We start from the raw sequence: 17,621 nt of genomic DNA, 5'->3' as shown, positions 1-17,621 counted from the left end.
ACAGCAGTATGCTCCTGTAATCCTAGTTCTGGAAAGGGGGAGACAGGAGGACCCCTGGGCCTTGATGGGCATCAGATGAGCCAAATTGAGAGGGTTCACTGAGAGACCCTGCCTCCAAAAAATAGAGAACCCGAGGAAGATATCAGCACTGGACATGGCTTCTGCATGAATGTCCACACGTGGACGTCGACTTGCACATAGACACATACACATGTACATGCACACACAGAGACACATACACAGGTGCCAAAAGAGAAAGAAGATAGATCATGGCTAGAACCATTACTGAATGTCCAGTTCTGTGTGCAGGTCATCGACAACAGGCATCTCGGGCTGGAGAGATGGCTCCCCTCTTAGAGAGCACTTGCTGCTCTTGCAGAGAACAGAGTTTAGTTCCTAGCACCATCACGGGGCCGTGGGGCATCTCACAGTTGTCATAGCACAAGCTCCAGGTCACCAGCATGTACAAATATACACATGCAGGCAGATACATACACATAACTTAAAACAAGCAGGTTCCTCAGGCACAGAAATGGTTCTGATGCTCTGGCCCAGCCACCGGATCCTGGGCCAAAGGAAGCACACTGTAAGTTGTAGTCTTGTCGTTCTTGCACACAATGGATTTGACTCTGATGGTTCCTTCTTGGTGTCCTTTCTCATCACTGTTGTCTCCTGACCCTAAGACCCTTACAACACTAGCCTAAATGGGGTTTATTCTTTTATTCATGTTGTAGTTCAGCCCTGATGTTAAGGGATCGTCACTGTGGCATGGTCAGTTATTTTTTGTGTTCCCTCCCAGCACGGCTAAGCTTGAAGAACTAAAGGGTCTCGAGTAAAATAAAGCAAGGGTTCGAGTTGGCTTTGGGTTGGCATGGAGGTGGTATGTATCGGGCAGAGGGTTGGACTATTACTGCTCAGATCGCTATGGGAACTCCAGGCTCACCTGGCGGGGGTAGGGTCAGGGGTCACGGCTTGAACAAAGTGAAGGAGGCAGAGATAAGACTGGGGGTGTGGGGAGCCCTGAGTGTCACCCATCGAGACCTGTGTAGGTTGAGGGAATAGAGTTGGTGGGGAGAGTAGGTCTTTGACTTGGGGTGCCTACTGGAGCCACTTGTGTGGAGCTTGCCCGTCCTGCTTTAAGGAATTATCTTTCGGAAAGAAATCTGATGACAAGAATGAGGAAGTGACCTGACTGAAAAGTCTCTGGCCGATCCTCGAGGGCCAGGGAAGATTTGAGTGTCAGAAGCAGAGGGAGGCGAGGGTGGGAGCTCCAGTCAGAGGCTGAGCTTGGGATGGGCAGGAGAGGCCCTGACAGCTAGGAGGAAGGCATGGACCCAGTCTCTGAGGATCAACAGGAGATAGGCAGAGGTGGTGTTCTGGAAAACACAGTTTGTCAGACAGGCCTATGGGATCACGTGTGGTCAAGGTGACCCAGAGACAGGGAAATCAGAGGACAAGGGGCAAATGTTAAGTGTCAGTTCACAGGCCAAGGCCAGTGGCCCCTAGGAGTTCAAACATGTATGTCATGGTGATTACAGAAGTCTGCATCTCTGGCCCTCGGAGCACGGATGTTGGAGGACAGCTTCCTCACGGGACAGCATGGCGGAGGTCAGCCATGTCCCTTTGTCACTGTAGCTCCCTTCAGGCCTCTGCTGCCCTTCCTGAGCCCACTGGGCACAAAACCAGAGCCTTTCTGTTTGATTTGGCTTGTGACCTCCTCTTAGGGCCGGCCAGGTGCGCTGGGCTCTTAAAGGACTCACCTCTTCTTGCCCTTCCAGTCTTACCCCTGCAAGGCAAAGACTCTCACCATCTGCTCCGGTATTTGAGAAATGAGGAAACAAACTCTCAGGCTCAGAGAGGTCACGGCCTGCCTTGAGTTCTCTTAGCAAAGTTCAGCGCAGGGTTCTGTCTACATCTGGGCGCCTTGACTCCACCCGCAGAGCACGTGATCGCCCGTTGTTCAGTATCTCAATAGCTTCATGATGAATTCTGTGCGGCTTAAGAAATGAAGCTAGGTGTTTCTAGGCAGGATAGGGGTTGAGACTAAGGGAGACACCAGTTTCAAGAAAGTGTGCACTGGTGACCAGTGCCAGAGAGTTGACAGTCACCACCAGCTTGGGCACCAGAAGCTTAGGAACGTGGGAACCCTCAGCAAAGAGTCCTTCTAGTGGAAACCTGGGGAAAGAGCTGCGGGAAAGAGCCACCAGCTGCAGGAAAGGTCGTCTTGACTGCTGTGGATCTTCTACAGAGGTTGCCTCTGAGCGACAGGATCAAGAGGTTTCTACCTGAGGTGTTACAATGCTCTGGCAGTCCCTGGCTTGGGGTTAGAGGGTGTTACAAAGAAGCAGCTTTGTGGCCTGTGGTGGGTTTGGTGTGTTGAGTGTGGGTGTGTGTTCAATGTGTGTTCAGGTGGAGATGTGTACCAGTGTAGGTTGGGAATCAGAGAACAGTCTTGTTTGGGTGTTGGTCCTCAGGGGTCCTCTTCATCTTTTTGTTTGAGACCAAGTCAGTCAGTGACCTGGAACTTTGCTAAGTAGGCTAGGTAGGCCTAGCTAGCCAGTGAGCTCTGGGGATCTGCCTGTTTCCGTCTCCCATCGAGTCACCCCCAGGATGACATGCAAGTACCACCGTGGCCGGGTTCTTATGTGGGCTCTGGGGATTGAACTAGGACTCTTATGCTAGCAAGACAAAGGCTTTCCCTATGAAACCATTTCCCTGTGGTGTGTTTGTTTGTTTGTTTGTTTGTTTGTTTGTTTGTTTAAACTTGTTCATAGTTTAATTTTGGGAGTTAGGTCCCTGGCTGACTGTAGCCTAGATTGGTTAAGGCCCTGTCTCCTCGTCAAACTGTGTTCTCTGTGCCTCATTGAGCATGAGGCTCATATCCTGGGACAGTAAATGTGTCTGTGTGTGTGTGTGTGTGTGTGTGTGCGCGCGCGTGCGTGTGTGAAACCTTACCTGTCCTGGAACTTTTAGACCAGGCAAGCCTTGAATTTACAGAGATCCTCCTGCTTCTGCCTCCTGAGTGCTGGGATTAAAGGTGTGCACCACCCCTGCCCAGGCTGCTAAGTGATTTTTTTTTTTTTTTTTTGGTCAGCAATGCATATGAGGACTATTCCCCTTCCCCTCCAAAGAACACAAAAAACAAAACAAAACAAAACAATCACCTGAGCTGTTGTGATTTCTCCTCACTGTCAAGGGGCACCAGGCAGAGTTGGAATCGGATCCTCTTCCCCTTCCATGAGACAAGTCAGCCATGACAGCTGTGGGGCTCCTGGGACCCCGCACTTGTTAGATTTAAACATCCATTCTCGTTCTTTCTGTTCTGGGCATCCCTCATATCATGGGACACAAATCCATGACTTGGAAAGTGTCCTTGCCACCTCCTTTGGCTCTCATTGCGTCTTCTGACTCAGCGGAGATGATAAACCGATTTCTCAAACGTTTGAAGGCCCAAAAGCAAATCCCCAGCACCAGATGCTGAAACAGTGCAGAGCTTCCCTCAAGGAGGTGTAGCTCGGCAGGCAGGGTTAGCGTTGTGACCTCTCTGACCCCTCCGCTTCTAGTGCACACTCACTTTCCGTTTGGCACTTCCTCTCAGAGCCTCCGTGGCTGCCGGCTGGAGGGGACTGGATCCCCTGAGTCCTCAGGGTTGAGTGCTCTCGATTCTTTTTCTCTCCTCAAAGAGACTGTCTTCGTGATTCCTTAAGCCAAAGATATGACTGCCTACTATGGAATTCCAGTCACCTGGGACAGGCTGCAGGGAAAAAGGAGGATACAGAAAGAGACTCCTTCAGCGTTCTGTGATTGCAACTCCACTCTGCATACATTACGTTTATGTTTTATGATGTCCCATTAGCGTATGTGTACATATGTGTGCTATCATGCATGGAGACCAGAGGATAACACTGACACTCTGTGAGTGCTATCCAGCTTGTTTTTTGTTTTAAATATTTACTTTTATTTTTAGTCCTGTGTATGTGTATGCATGTTACAATGCACATATATACTGGGGCAGAAGAGGGTGCTGTAGGAGGTTGGTGTCACCTGATAGGAGTGCTGGGACCTGAACTCTGTAAAAGTTCTCTGTAAGAGCAGCAAGCACTCGGGGCTGGAGAGATGGCTCAGTGGTTAAGAGCACTTCCAGAGGTCCTGAGTTCAATTCCCAGCAACCACATGGTGGCTCACAACCATCTGTAATGGGATCTGATTTCCTCTGCTGAGTGTCTGAAGACAGCTGCAATGTACTCATACATAAAGTAAATAAATAATTTTTAAAAAAAAAGAGCAGCAAGCACTCTTAGGGACAGATCAGTTTCACCAGCCCCCCATCTTGTTTTTGAGACAGAGTCTTTCATTAGTCTGAGCTTGCCGAGGAGGCTAGGCTGGCTAGCCAGGAAACCTCAGAATCTGCTTGTCTCTGCCATCCCAGCTCTGAGACAACATGCACACATCATGCCATGTTTTTAATGTAGATTTGGGGGGTGGCTAAATTCAGGTCTGTCTGCTTGCAAGACAAGCATTTTACTGAGTGAGTAGTCGCCTTGGCCCTACATTGACCCATCTTGAGTGAGTTTTTATGTGGGTCAGTAAGGTTGAAATTGATTACGTCTCCTTTTCTTGGTCCAATGGCTGAAGCATCTTTGTTGAAAAGGCAATTGAATTGCTTAGGCACACTTACACCTTACAACTCACACCTTACACACTTACGCCGTACATACTTACACCTACACACTCACACCTTCCACACTTACACCGTACACACTTAAACCTGAGCATATTGTGCTGTGGGGAAGGGGTGGGTTGTTTCTGATTTCTTTGTTGTGTATTATTGATCCCCTCGCTAATGCCATGTTGTTACAATTAATATTGTACACAGCAAGTCCTTTATAGGAAGGAATTTTCCTTTGTTCTTTTCCAAGTTTTCCTCTAATACAGAGAATCCATAGGAAGTCTAGATAGTTTGTGAAGTGAGAGTCGTAACTGTCCATACCTGAAATACTAAGTTTTCTTCCCGTATGCTCACCTAGAATCTTACACCTGTGAATGGCCATAGCACCTTCATTCAAAATAATCACAACCTGAAAAAGGCCCAGGTGGTTATTTATGATATACGACTGATCAATAAAAAGGAATGCACCAATATAGATGAACTTCAGGGAAATTATAGTGCATGAAAAAAGGCTACATATTACACCGATCCTTCGTTTTTTGTTGAGGCAGAACTCCAAGGCAGCCCAGACTGGCTTCAAACTCATTGTGGTGGTTTGAGTATGTATGGCTCCCTTAGACTTATGTGTTGGAATGCCTGGCTCATAGGGAGTGGCACTATTGGAAGGTGTGGCCTAGTTGCAGTAGGTGTGGCTTTGTTGGAGGAAGGGTGTCACTGTGGAGGTGGACTTTAAGGTCGTCTATGCTCAAACTATGTGCAGTGTGGCACACAGTCTTCTGCTGCTCACAGATCAGGATGTAGAACTGCTAGTTCCAACCCCAGCACCAGGTCTGCCTGCTCACCACAGTGATAATGGACTAAACTTCTGGAACTGTAAGCCAACCTCAGTTAAACGGTTTCCTTTATAAAAGTTGCCTTGGTCATGGTATCTCTTTGCAGCAGTGGAAACCTTAAGGCACTCATGACTTTCCTGTCTCAGGCTCCCAAGTACTGTGACCCCCAACCATAAAAGTATTTTTGTTGCTCCTTAATAACTGTAATTTTGCTACCGCTATGAATTGTAAATATCTGTGTTTTCCAATGGTCTTAGATGACCCCTATGAAAGGGTTGTTCAACTCCCAAAGGGGTTGCAACCTATGTTGAGAACTGCTGCCATAAAGGGTATCATATGAGGGTGTTTTGTGATGATATAGTTTCTATCGGCTATCCCTGTTGCTGTGCTATAATACTCTGCCACAACAACAACTTAAGGGGAAGAGGGTTGGTTTTGGCTCACAGTTTGGGGTTTCACAGTCCATCATGGTGGGGGAGTCAAGGAAGCCAGAGCTTGAAGCAACTGGTCACATCATATGGCAATCAGGAAAAGAGACCCACTTTCTCCTTTCTATCCAGTCTGTGACCTCAGTCCAGAGGATGGCGCTACTCACAGTGGGTCAGTCTTCCTACCGTAATTAACCAGTTCTGAATAATCCCCCACAGGCATGCCAGGACGCCTGTCAAGCTAACAATTGAGATCAGCCATCACAAGTCTCTACTGTGGAGTTGGCACAGTGCTACACATGATCAAACCGTGCTGAAGTATATATATACGTAGAAGTGCTTTCTTAAAAAAATGCTTTTAAAATCCATGAAATCTGAGCAAGCACCGTAGATGTACCAGCATCGACATCCTGGGTTTTGTGGTAGGGCTGTATTTGCTGGCGCATGCTCATGTGTGTGCAGGGAATGTGTGCATAGTCGCATGTGCAGACACTCCTCAGAAGTTGCCCATCTTGCATCTTGAGACAGGATCTGTCTCTGTCTCTGTTTGTGTGTGTGTCTGTCTCCCCCCTCAGGACCTAGGCTTAGGCTTATTTCTTAGGCTTGGCTGACTCCTGTCTCTGCCTGTCAAGGCCTGAGATTACCAACACACGGCCACAGCCACACCTGGCCTTTTTTTTTTTTTTTTTTAAGATTTTTTTTTTTTAATGTTATATGAGTTCACTGTTGCTGTCTTCAGACACACCAGAAGAGGGCATCAGATCCCGTTACAGGTGGTTGTGAACCACCATTTGGCTGTTGGGACTTGAACTCAGGATCTCTCCAGCCCCACACCTGGCATTTTCAAGAGGGTTCTAGGGCTTGAACCCGGGTCCTCGTGTTGGTACAGCAAGCACTTTACCAACTGAGCTATCTCTCCCGCAGTATTCTGGTGTGTGCATGTGATGAAGTTGGTTATGCAACTTGGGCAAGCTGGGTAAAGGACGCCTGGGACTTTATGTGTTTCTTTTACATTTCCTATGTCTATGCAATCACTTCAAATTACAAAGACAAAACACAAAACAGCATTACACTGTCTGATAACAGTGCCGAACCTATAAAAACACGGCTGTGTGTCTGTTTTGTGCAGAAGGATGGGAGGTGGCTTCACCTGATGCCATAACAATTCTATTTTTTACGAACAGAAACCACCCTGGACTTGAAGCAGATACATCTAAATATTAGCACTGGTGAATTTTGATGATTCGATTTATCAGTGCCTTGCTATAAATATTTCTCTGCCCTCATAAATCTGTTTGGATCATTCTTTTATTTTGAAAATAAACTGAATACAAACAAAAGCAACAATGGCGTTCAGGTATTTTCACATTATCTTAGAGTGTTCACAAAATTGATCTGAACACTTAATCTTTCCTTGATGAAACCGCTGCTTGTCCACTCCCAGACATCAGCCTCCCCCCAATGAGTCCCCGATGCTGGGTTGCAGAGGCTAAGAATGCCATGCATCTTTTTTATTGTGACACACTAATTTCATCTTAATTGCTCATTATAGTATTGCATTATAAGGAGGCACTATTTTTAATTACCTTTGGGGAGGCTGTTTCTAAAGCTGTCTGCTCTCTGGGGCTAGAGCCATCCGTTCCCAAGGAGTCACCTGACTGTGAACTTTCAATATTGGCCTGAATAGACTTCTCTGCTTCTCAGAGTGGAGTCTGTCCTTCCCCCGGAGCGGTGAAAAGAATTCCAGGTGGGTGGTTCTCCCCTTCCTGGTCTTATTTAAAAATATGTGTCATCTCAGGGATTACACACACACACACACACACACACACACACACACACACACACATCAGTATTCCAAATGAGAGACACAAGAATAGGCCGTCTCCCAAATCTTCATTTAAATATTGGCCATGCCCTCTGAAGATCTTTTTTTTTTTTTTTTTTTCTTTTTTGGTGACATGTTAAACAGTCTCAGGTCAGCTGCAGTCCTTAAAGGTCACCGTGGGTGTAAGGAATGCTGCTAACAAATGTACAAGACCAACTCGCCAAGGCATCCTTCAGCATAGCCCTCGTCTCACAACACACTAAAGAGCAATGTCTTCTGGCTTGTCTGTTGGATGTAAATTTCTGCAGCTTCTCCACGGATTGCTCTAGGCCTTTGGTTGCCATTGTGGGGGTAGGGGCACTTCTCTGCAGTTGGCGGCCGGGGTGGGGGTGTCATTGAAAACCCACAGAGACGTCTTCACACTGGTCTTTGTGGTAGGGTGGCCTCCCTTCCCGTGGGCAAAGCCCAGGCTGGAGCCCTCCCGGCTGCCCAGTGGCTTTTGTGTGCCTGCAGCTTTCAGCTCCTGTCCATCAGACTGAATGGGCCCATTCAGGGGCATTCATGCGCCTCCGAGACCCTGGCTGCCGGGACACAATCAGCTGAGAGGGCTCTGTGGGCTCCGCCGAATGTGACTGTTCAGCCTGCTTCCAGGAACCCCCCGATTGTTCCGAGGAGCCTGTGGTACAGGAGGGAGCCCACAAGAGTAACATCAGTCAGTCATTTGGGGTTCATTCATGCTGTGCCTTGCCCTCCACCCCCCAAAAGGAGGGATAGCTGCAATGAGCAAGCCCAGGCCGACCTTCACCTTTTATCTTCCTATACACCCACTGTTGTTCTGTGAAGAGGAGAAACCTTTTTATAGGCCTGCATACCAGAAGCACTTAATAAGTGCTTGTTGAATGAATGAACTGAGCGCCTGCTGCTTCCGTTTGGCCCTAGGGAGCACTGATGTGTACTGTGTACATACTGGCTTTTCAAGAGTCCCCCCTTCAACTCTGCTCTTTTGGGGTGTGGCAAGCCCGTGGAAGAGAAGGGGATCACCTTGTGTGTTAAGGAGAGAAGAATTTGAGGTCTAGAGACAGAGGACACGATCGAGGTAGAACGTGGCCAGAGTGTAGCCCTTTGGTAGGAAGGTGTTTGCAGGGGTGTTCTGGCGCCTTCTTAGGGACCCCAGACCTCTGCAGAGGGGGTGCTGTACTCAGCGGATGACTTAGTGCACGTGCCTCAGAGGCCTCACACTTAGCTGGCTTCTGTGTCATTTGCTAGCCAACATCCTTAAAAACCTCTGGCCCTTGTTCCAGCCTGCATCTCTGCTATGGGCCAGGCATCATAGAGCCATGCTGAGGACAAAGACATTTTTGAAACGCACAGGCCAAAATGTCAAAGAAACAGTGGGAAACTGTGAGGATGGCAGCCACAGCAGCCTTAGGAATTAATTGCAAGGCAGTTCTCTCCCTATAGTCCAAGGCTGACTTGGTAGCCTAGGTTGCCCTCGAATTCACAGCTATCCTCGTAGAACTAACGTTGCAAACATGAGTCGCCACACCCACTTTGGTGGTGGATGCCTTAAACATGATTTCTAAGACCTTATTTTTTTTTTTTATTTTAAAGCTTGTGTCTGTGAGGGGGTGTGTGCACGTGTGTGCAGGTGCCATCAGAGGTGCCAGATTCTTCCTGGTATTGGAGTCACAGCCCAGTTGTGAGCTTCTAGATGCATGTGCTAGGAACCAAACTCGGATTCTCTGGATGACCAAGCCCGCCCTTTAAGAAATTTTTCAGAGCCCCTCGAGGTTGGGAAGACAGCTCAGTGGTGTACTGCTTGCTGTACAAATAAGGACCTGCGTTTGGAGCATCAGGACCTATGTAAAGCACATGCACATGTGCGAGCCTAACTTTCCAGTGTGGGAAGTGGAGCTAGGAGAATACCTGTAAACCGGGCATATTCGGCAGGGAAGATAAAACAAGGGTAGAAGGTGAGCTCCCACATCTGAGATTGTCCTCTGACCTCACACGCACACAGCTGCATATGTGCCAGAACTCACAACTCACATGCACATGAAAACACACACACACACACACACACACACACACACACACCCCACACACACACACAAGAGTCGATAAGAGCCTTACAATTTAGATAAAGAAACATACAGTTGTATAGTATAGCATGGAACACTTTCCAAACTGACAACAGCTGGAGTGTGTGTGTGGGGGGGCAGTATCACATTCAGGACAAGTAGATCAGAAAACTCCCTCCCCACCCCACCCTCATCCCCTACGGCCATGTACTCTGGGAGGAGGTCATGGGCTCAGGAAAGCTGGCATTCTTTCCCAAAAGACGTGTTCAGTGGCGAATGGAACGGAGTGAGTTTGCATGACATGGCAGTGTTTTCAAACCCTCCGGACGCTGTAAAACATGGATGGATGCTGCTGGACCTCGCACCCTGGTCCTGTGCTGGCTTCCAGCCACTGAGCCCACCCGGCTTCTGCTTCCTCAGCTGTGGGATGGATGGGAAGAAGCCCTGGCACTATTCGTCAGCACCGTGTACCCACTTAGCTCATGTAGAAGTTGGTTTCTTCACTGGGGTCAGAGGTGGGGGGGCTTTTCTCTGGGAGGGGATACAAATTTGAGTGCAGGCTCTATCAAAGGCACTTTTGCAGCATGGAACACGGTTTTCTGGTTTTATTTTCACCATGTTTTGACGTTGTTTCATCACTGCCCAGAACTATCTGTGCTGCGTATGATCAGGGTGCCCCAGCTGTGCGTCCCTGTATCCAATTACTGGTGCAGCCACAGCTGGCGGGGGGAGACAGTGGTCTCTGGAGCTTCAGGTTCTTTCTAACCTCAGCCTAGAAAAGATGCCTCATCTTGCAAGTGATAATAGCATTTTCTACCTTCCTCATTCCTGAGTTCTCACATTGGAAAGTCAGAATGAATCCCTCAGCCCCTCTGTGCTCAGTCTTCTATCTGCAAGTGCAGGTTGAATGGTAGGATTTATACAAAGCAGGGAGAGCCCTGGCAGACCCAGTGATTGTCGAGCTATCGTTTCTTATTTCTTCACTCAGATGAATCGTATCCCTACCCCAGAACAGTCAGAGGTTGCTATGGTAGCGGTGACCCCAGTCGTTGATGACTGACTGAAATGTTCCTAGTTCCTCTGTCCTTTATCCTCACATGTGCTAGAGGGTGGAACCCTGAGAGGAAAGCTCTTGTCCAGTCTGTACAGACAGTGACAAGTCTCTATTCAGGGCTCTTCACCCAGATGGGCAGCCAGAGTCTCAGACAGGTTCAGAAGCTGGCAAGGCCAGTGGGCTGCCGATGTGCAGCCTGAAGGACATCCTGAACCAAGGATGTTTGTTTGTTTTTTGTTGTTGTTTTGTTGTTGTTGTTTTGTGATCATTGTCTAAATGATCTCTTGGTTTAAACAGCATTATTAGGGCAACTGGCAATATTTGAATAGTCTGTAAATGGGATGATAGTATTGTATCCTTGCTAATTCCCTGGTTATGTAATTACCCTGGCTATGTAAAAGAACGTCTTTTAGGGAATGCACACCGGAAACACCAAAAAATGAAGAACATCTTGCTCTCCCGTGGTTGGGAAGGAAAAAAATACATATGGAAAGATACAGAATTAAGTTACAGTTTTTGGGCATTTGGAGAGAAGGGTTGTATAAGAGTTGATTTTTTTTTTTTAAACCATTTTTAAATCTTCTCTAGTAGTGTGAAAGTGTTTCAAAGTTGGGTGGTAATGGTTCATGCCTTTAATCTCAGCACTTGGGAGACAAAAGCAGGTCGATCTCTGAGTTCGAGGCCAGCCTAATCTACAGAGTGAGTTCCAAGACAGCCAGAGCTGCATAGGGAAACCCTGCCTCAGAGAACAAAGTCAAACCAACCAAACAAAACACTTTCCTTCTTTCTTTCTTTCTTTCTTTCTTTCTTTCTTTCTTTCTTTCTTTCTTTCTTTCTTTCTTTCTTTCTTTCTTTCTTTCTTTCTAGATTTATTTATTTATTATATGTAAGTAAATACACTGTAGCTGTTGTCAGACATTTTTTCTTCTTAGCTGTCATCAGATACCCCAGAAGAGGGCATCAGATCTCATTACGGATGGTTGTGAGCCATCATGTGGTTGCTGGGATTTGAACTCATGACCTTCAGAAGAGCGGTCGGCGCTCTTAACTAACCACTGAGCCATCTCTCCAGCCCCACAAAACATTTTCAAATGAAAAGGATTTTTAAAGATTCCCTCCATGTGGGAAGGAGGAGGAAGAGGAGGGGGAGGAGGAGAAGGAGGAGGAGGAGGAGGAAGGGGAGGAGGAGGTTGATTTGTTTGTCTTGGCTTTTATTATAGGAAGTACTGCAACTTATAGAAAAATGAGGCAAAGCCAAGAAATACGCATTCATATGCGCGCGCGCGCGCGCACACACACACACACACACACACACACACACACATACACAGAGGTTGGGAGCCCTACTTATAGGAACTGAACAATAATCTTTCGCCGGAGGGACAGAACCAGGGCTGTTTCTTTCCAGATACCTAATTCCACTGGCTAAAACTTGTTTTGTCTGGAACTTTGTGCATATTTTCATCCTCAAAACTTTAAGTCCAGCAAAATTTATTTAAAATTGTCATCTGCAAAAGCTACACGGACTTTAGCCATTGGCCCAGCTGTTTAGCTCCACCCCCTTCCAGTGTTATCTTTTCTAATGGACTTTTAAAAATACATTATATTTTGATTACATTTCCCCTCCTCTCACTCCCCAGATCCTCCCTACTCTCTCATACACCCCAATTCACACTTTTTTCTCTCTCTCATCAAACAAGCCCCTAAAATAATAAAAAGATAAAATAAAAACCAACTATTAAAGGAATTCTGGACATGGTGGCTCACTTGTTTAATCCCAGCACTCAGGCCAGGGGGAGATGCGGGTCAATAGCTACCTGTGAGTTTGAGATCTGCCTACTATGGATAGCACCTCTCCTCTCCTCTCCTCTCCTCTCCTCTCCTCTCCTCTCCTCTCCTCTCCTCTCCTCTCCTCTCCTCTCCTCTCCTCTCCTCTCCAGACAGGGTTTCTCCATGTAACCTTGGCTGTCCTGGAACTCACTTTGTTGACCGGGCTGGTCTCAAACTCAGAGATCCGCCTGCCTCTGCCTCCCAAGTGCTGGGATTAAAGGTGTGCGCCACCACCGCCCTACTGGTGAAGACAGTTCTTTAGAGGGCATGAAGATGCCTTCCTTTCTGAGAAGGCTGAACCTATAAAGTCAAGTAGCAGCTTAGACCACTGTCACAATTGTTCCCAAACTGGAGTTTACAGTATGCATTGTCAATTTCTGGAATGGGAGGAGGGACCTGCTCCCCCCCAGGATTCACACAAGTGAAAAGGAATTCCTAAACTCAGGATGAACGCACCAATGCCAGAGGGCTGTGTCTCCCTGAATTTTGGGCTTTCTGTACTCATATAGATGCACCCTGCTGCCTATTAATTGTGTGTGTGTGTGTGTGTGTGTGTGTGTGTGCGCGCGCTTGCTTGCTTGCTTGCTTGTGTGTTCACTCACAAAGGCCCAAGGTTGGAGTGGGGATTGTTTCTTGATTTGCGTTCATTTCCGCTGTAGCATTGAGACAGGGTTTCTCCATTGACACCAGCGCTCCCCATGCAGCTAGCTGGCTTGCTCTCTGCTTTCTGAACATACCAAGTCCCTGCTTCAGACTTGTTCAGCGGGAGCTCCTCCCTCCCTTCCTACCCTGCAACATGCTCACCGTGTGCACATAGTGCCCATGGAGGCTGGAAGAGGGTGTTGGGTCCCTAGGCCTGTGGTTAACTCTCAGGTGGATGCTGGGACCTGAACTTGGGTCCTATGGGAGAGCCACACATGCTGTTAACTGCTGAGCCGTAGACCTTTCCATCTTAACCACTTTTCATTTGTAGTCCAGAGACACCACGTGCGTTTAAACTCTGCAAGCACAGAGCTCTCGTCAAGGCCCCAGTAACAGCCATTAATTACTCCTTCCACTAACCACCACGCCTCACTTTCCTGTCCCTCTGAATTTGAGCATTAAACAGATTTTATCATTTCCTCACCCAAGTCATCTGCACAAGACCCAGGGCTGAGAAGCAAAGAGATCTTTGTGATTGGGAACTTGAGTGCTAGGTAGGAGGCGGTGGGGGAGGGGAGGCCCGCTACCAGGAAGCACGGCAGGGTTTCAGGCACTTGGGGTGTACCAGGCATTCTGTCTCTGTCAGTGCTCACCCCTTCCTTTACAGCCAAGACCCTCGGGGAGGTCTGACAAGTCATGTGGGGCCCACACATCAGGACTTTGTAAAGGGCTCCAGGAGACTCCAGTGTGTAGTTAGTGCCCATCAAGGATCATGGCTTCTCTAGGACAGCTGTGTTTGTAACTTCTGCCACCTGGGAAGGGTGACATCACTCCTGACACTCTAGAACTGGTCCCGCCTTTGCTGTAGGCCATCCTGTCAGGGAGATGTGTTCCCTGCCCAGGCCTGGGCCCAGACCCAGAGAGCATTGCTCCTTCCTGGATGGCCCTCCAAGGCTCCCCAGCACCCAGGCCTTCCCTTTGGGGTTTCCTCGGCCCACAGTTCTGTTCCCTCTCCTCTAAACCAGTCTTTGTGAACTCCTGTGTTCTTTTTCCTTCAGCGGGAGATGTATTTGTTTTGATTCTCCAGCTGCTAAACCTAGTAGGTACTAAGTAAATAAGAGGCTAATGAGTGAAAGGAAAGCAGGCAGGGACATGCACCTCTGCTCAGGGAGAGCCAGGGGATGAACACCCTTCTCTAAGAATGCAGGACAGAAAGCCAGCCAGGGAGCTTGCAAGCTGGTGCTCCCTGGGGCCTGGCTCGGAGAAGTGTGGTGCCCTGCTCGAGTATTTGATGGGAGGAGATGGTATAGTTTGGGGGACCTGGACCAGAAAAGCTGGGAAGGGAGGGGCAGGAGCTGGCACTGGCCCAGCGGTGTGAGCGCGGTCAGGCAGACTTGCAGCAGTTCTGAGCTGCCCTCCGGTGCTTCATCGGCACTGCTGTGGGTCTGGTGCTTGGGGGGAATTCTTGAACATTGGAATGGGTTATTTTTTTTTTAAATCCTATTCTTGACATTTACAAATGGGAAACAAAAATAAAACCCACACGATGAAGTATTCATGAGATGTCAGCATTCCAGAGACCACCGGTGCTCAAACCCGGCACTGCCAGGGAGGCACACACAGTATGTATCCCTGCCCGCCACTCTGTCTCTAGTGGAATATCTTGTAAATGTGGCATTGGTTAGGGAGCTTGTAGCTGAGCACACGGGGCTCCTCTCACGGTGTCAGCCAGATGCTTGTGTGTGCTCTCAATGGGCTTGGCTCAGGGTGGCATCCCAGCACAGACGTGTGTGCATCTTCTCATCGTGTTTTATGTGCATGACAGGGAAACAGGAGTGGCTATTCCGTGGGAAGGTAGTAGGGCTTAGGCTGGACCCCTCAACTGAGCCACTTGGCTCCTAGGTGACCTTCTGTAGGCCATCTAGTCCTACCTACCGAATTCCGTCAAGAGCCAGATGACTATGGGGCTGGTGATGTAGCTCAGGGGCAGAGAAAAATCACCTAGTTTGTGTGAGGCCCTGGGTTCATGCCATCTCAGGAGGAGAGTGAGAGTAGGGGGAGGGGAAAGGGGGAGAGATGGGAACAAAGGATTGAAAGACTCAAATGAGTAAAAGTAGGTAAACTGTTTCAAACAATATCTAACAAATACTTACCATGAGGTGAGTCTCGCCTTCTCAAGACTGACCTCCAAACTGCTTTGTACTCAAGGATAACCTTGAACTTCTGCCCCTCACTCCCACTGCTCCGAGGGCTGGAGGGTTGGGCTTACAGCAAGTACCACCATGCCTAGTTTAGGTAGTGCAGGAGATTTGGACCTGGGGACTTGCTTCATGCTTCACGCTAGGCAATCGTCCTACCAATTGAGCTGTATCCCCAGACCCTTTCTCTATTACAATTTTAAAGGTTCTGGCCTGAAACAAAATGTTCTACCACCTTTTAAAGGCCGGGACCTATTAAACTATGAATTCTTAATTGGAAGGGAGCGTATGGTGTCTGGCTCTGACAAGAGCCTGTTACCTCCAAAGAGCCACTATACCCAAACACAGGCAATCTGTCTGTGGTAGTATGGTTTCAGAGGTGGTGTACAAACGGGTGAAATGTTTACAAAGGCTTCTTGGAGGATAGTAATGTAAGAAAGGCTATCAAACACGGCTGTAGGATCAGAAACCAGTCTATGTGTTTGTATTTACTGCCATTTGTCTGGGAATCAAGATTTTTTCTCTCTCTCTGCAATCAAAAGAAATTCAAGAATAAATTCCTAAGTGACTTGGCTGCATGGAAACCTTTCATCTATGACAAGGTCTCTCCAGATGCAGTGAAATACCTTTGCTCCTTTATTTTGTAAACTTGATTTCTTTTGTTCTTGTTTTTCAAGGCAGGGTTTCTCTGTGTAGCCCTGGCTGTCCCAGAACTCACTCTGTAGACCAGGCTGGCCTCGAACTCAGAGATCTGCCTGCCTCTGCCTCCCAAGTGCTGGGATTAGTGCTCCATCACTGCTAGGCTTTTTACAAAATATTGGGGATTTTTGCTTACCAGTTGAGAATCTGAATAGCCTCTTGAGTGTGCAGAGGGCTCCACCTGCCAGACCAGTTTTCGAGTATGGCAGCAGCTCTGGGACAGCTTGCCTACGGTTGGTTCTTGGGGAGCAGAGCTGGGTACCACTGCCCAGCACAGCTGGGTACCACTGCCCAGCACAGCCCACACGGAAGTTGTGCAGGGGCAAACGCAGATGCATGCTTTGGTCCCGAGCTGTGTGTGGGCTGCCTGAAGGCACCCCTAGAAAGGTTGGGACTCTCGTGTTCTTGCATGGAGAGACAAAGACGTTCTTTATTGCTGCAAATGTGGGTGAGGGGCTGGAGCCCTCATTTTGGGGGGTGGGGACGGACAAGCTTGAAAACCAATTCCAGTTGACCAATAGCCTTCAGTTAACAGTCATGTGGCATTGCTACTACTCCTGAATTTCCTGTTTAGGGTTTTATTAGCTTTTTGTGAAAGGGGACATTGTGGAGAAACTCAGATTAGAATTCAACTTATGAAGCAGCTGAACAAGAAAGAGGGATGGAGGAACCAAGGAGCTTAGAGAAATCACAGAGTGATTACTCAACAAAGTTAGACCCCAAAGGCTGCTGCTGAGCCACAATGCTCTGAGCAAGGAATGCAGAGCCCATGGGAGGTGGTGGTGGCTCCTCCATTCCGGGTCTCAGGGACCTGGCGAGCCTTCTGATTGGGGAAAATTTTCCCACAGGCTGGGGTTGGGTTGGGGTCGAGTCAGCTTCCCACCAACATACTAATGAATAGCCCACACCAGCCTGACTCTGCCAATTGGAAACAGCTTTGGGGCTCCAGAATAAATGGGGAGCCTAATGAAGACCTGACGTTGGTTTTACCAGTGTATGGGAAACTAATGGAGATGAGATGAGCGAGCTCCATGTGTGTGAGGCCTTGGAGATGAGGGAGGGATAGAAAACCTTGTCTTCCCAGCCCTGTGAGGAAGAGGTCTCCAGCCTGTAATCCCATCACTCAGGATGTAGAAATAGAGTAATCAAGAGTTCAAGGCCAGCCTGAACTCTATGAGACCCTGTCTTAAATAAAAGAAGACAAGCCCAGTGTCATGGCATGCACCTTTAATCCCAGCACTCTGGAGGCAGAGTTCACGACCAGCCTAGTCTATGAAATAAATTCTAGGACAGCGGGGGCTACCTGGTGAGACACTGGCTAGACTCAGGGTTGGAGTAAGTAGAGAAAGAACTATATTAAGT

At 48.1% G+C, this 17,621-nt stretch overlaps 1 protein-coding gene across 2 annotated transcripts in view; it reads left to right on the top strand.

Annotated features, from left to right (window-relative positions):
* Positions 1 to 17,621, top strand: part of Tcf7l1 (transcription factor 7 like 1 (T cell specific, HMG box)) — a 162,675-nt gene that overhangs the window by 50,122 nt on the left and 94,932 nt on the right. The window lies entirely within an intron of this gene.

Source organism: Mus musculus, chromosome 6 (assembly GCF_000001635.26).
Source record: "Mus musculus strain C57BL/6J chromosome 6, GRCm38.p6 C57BL/6J".
NCBI lineage: Eukaryota > Metazoa > Chordata > Mammalia > Rodentia > Muridae > Mus > Mus musculus.
The sequence above is the reverse complement of the archived record's forward strand: the minus strand, read 5'-3'. Positions and strand labels throughout refer to the sequence as shown.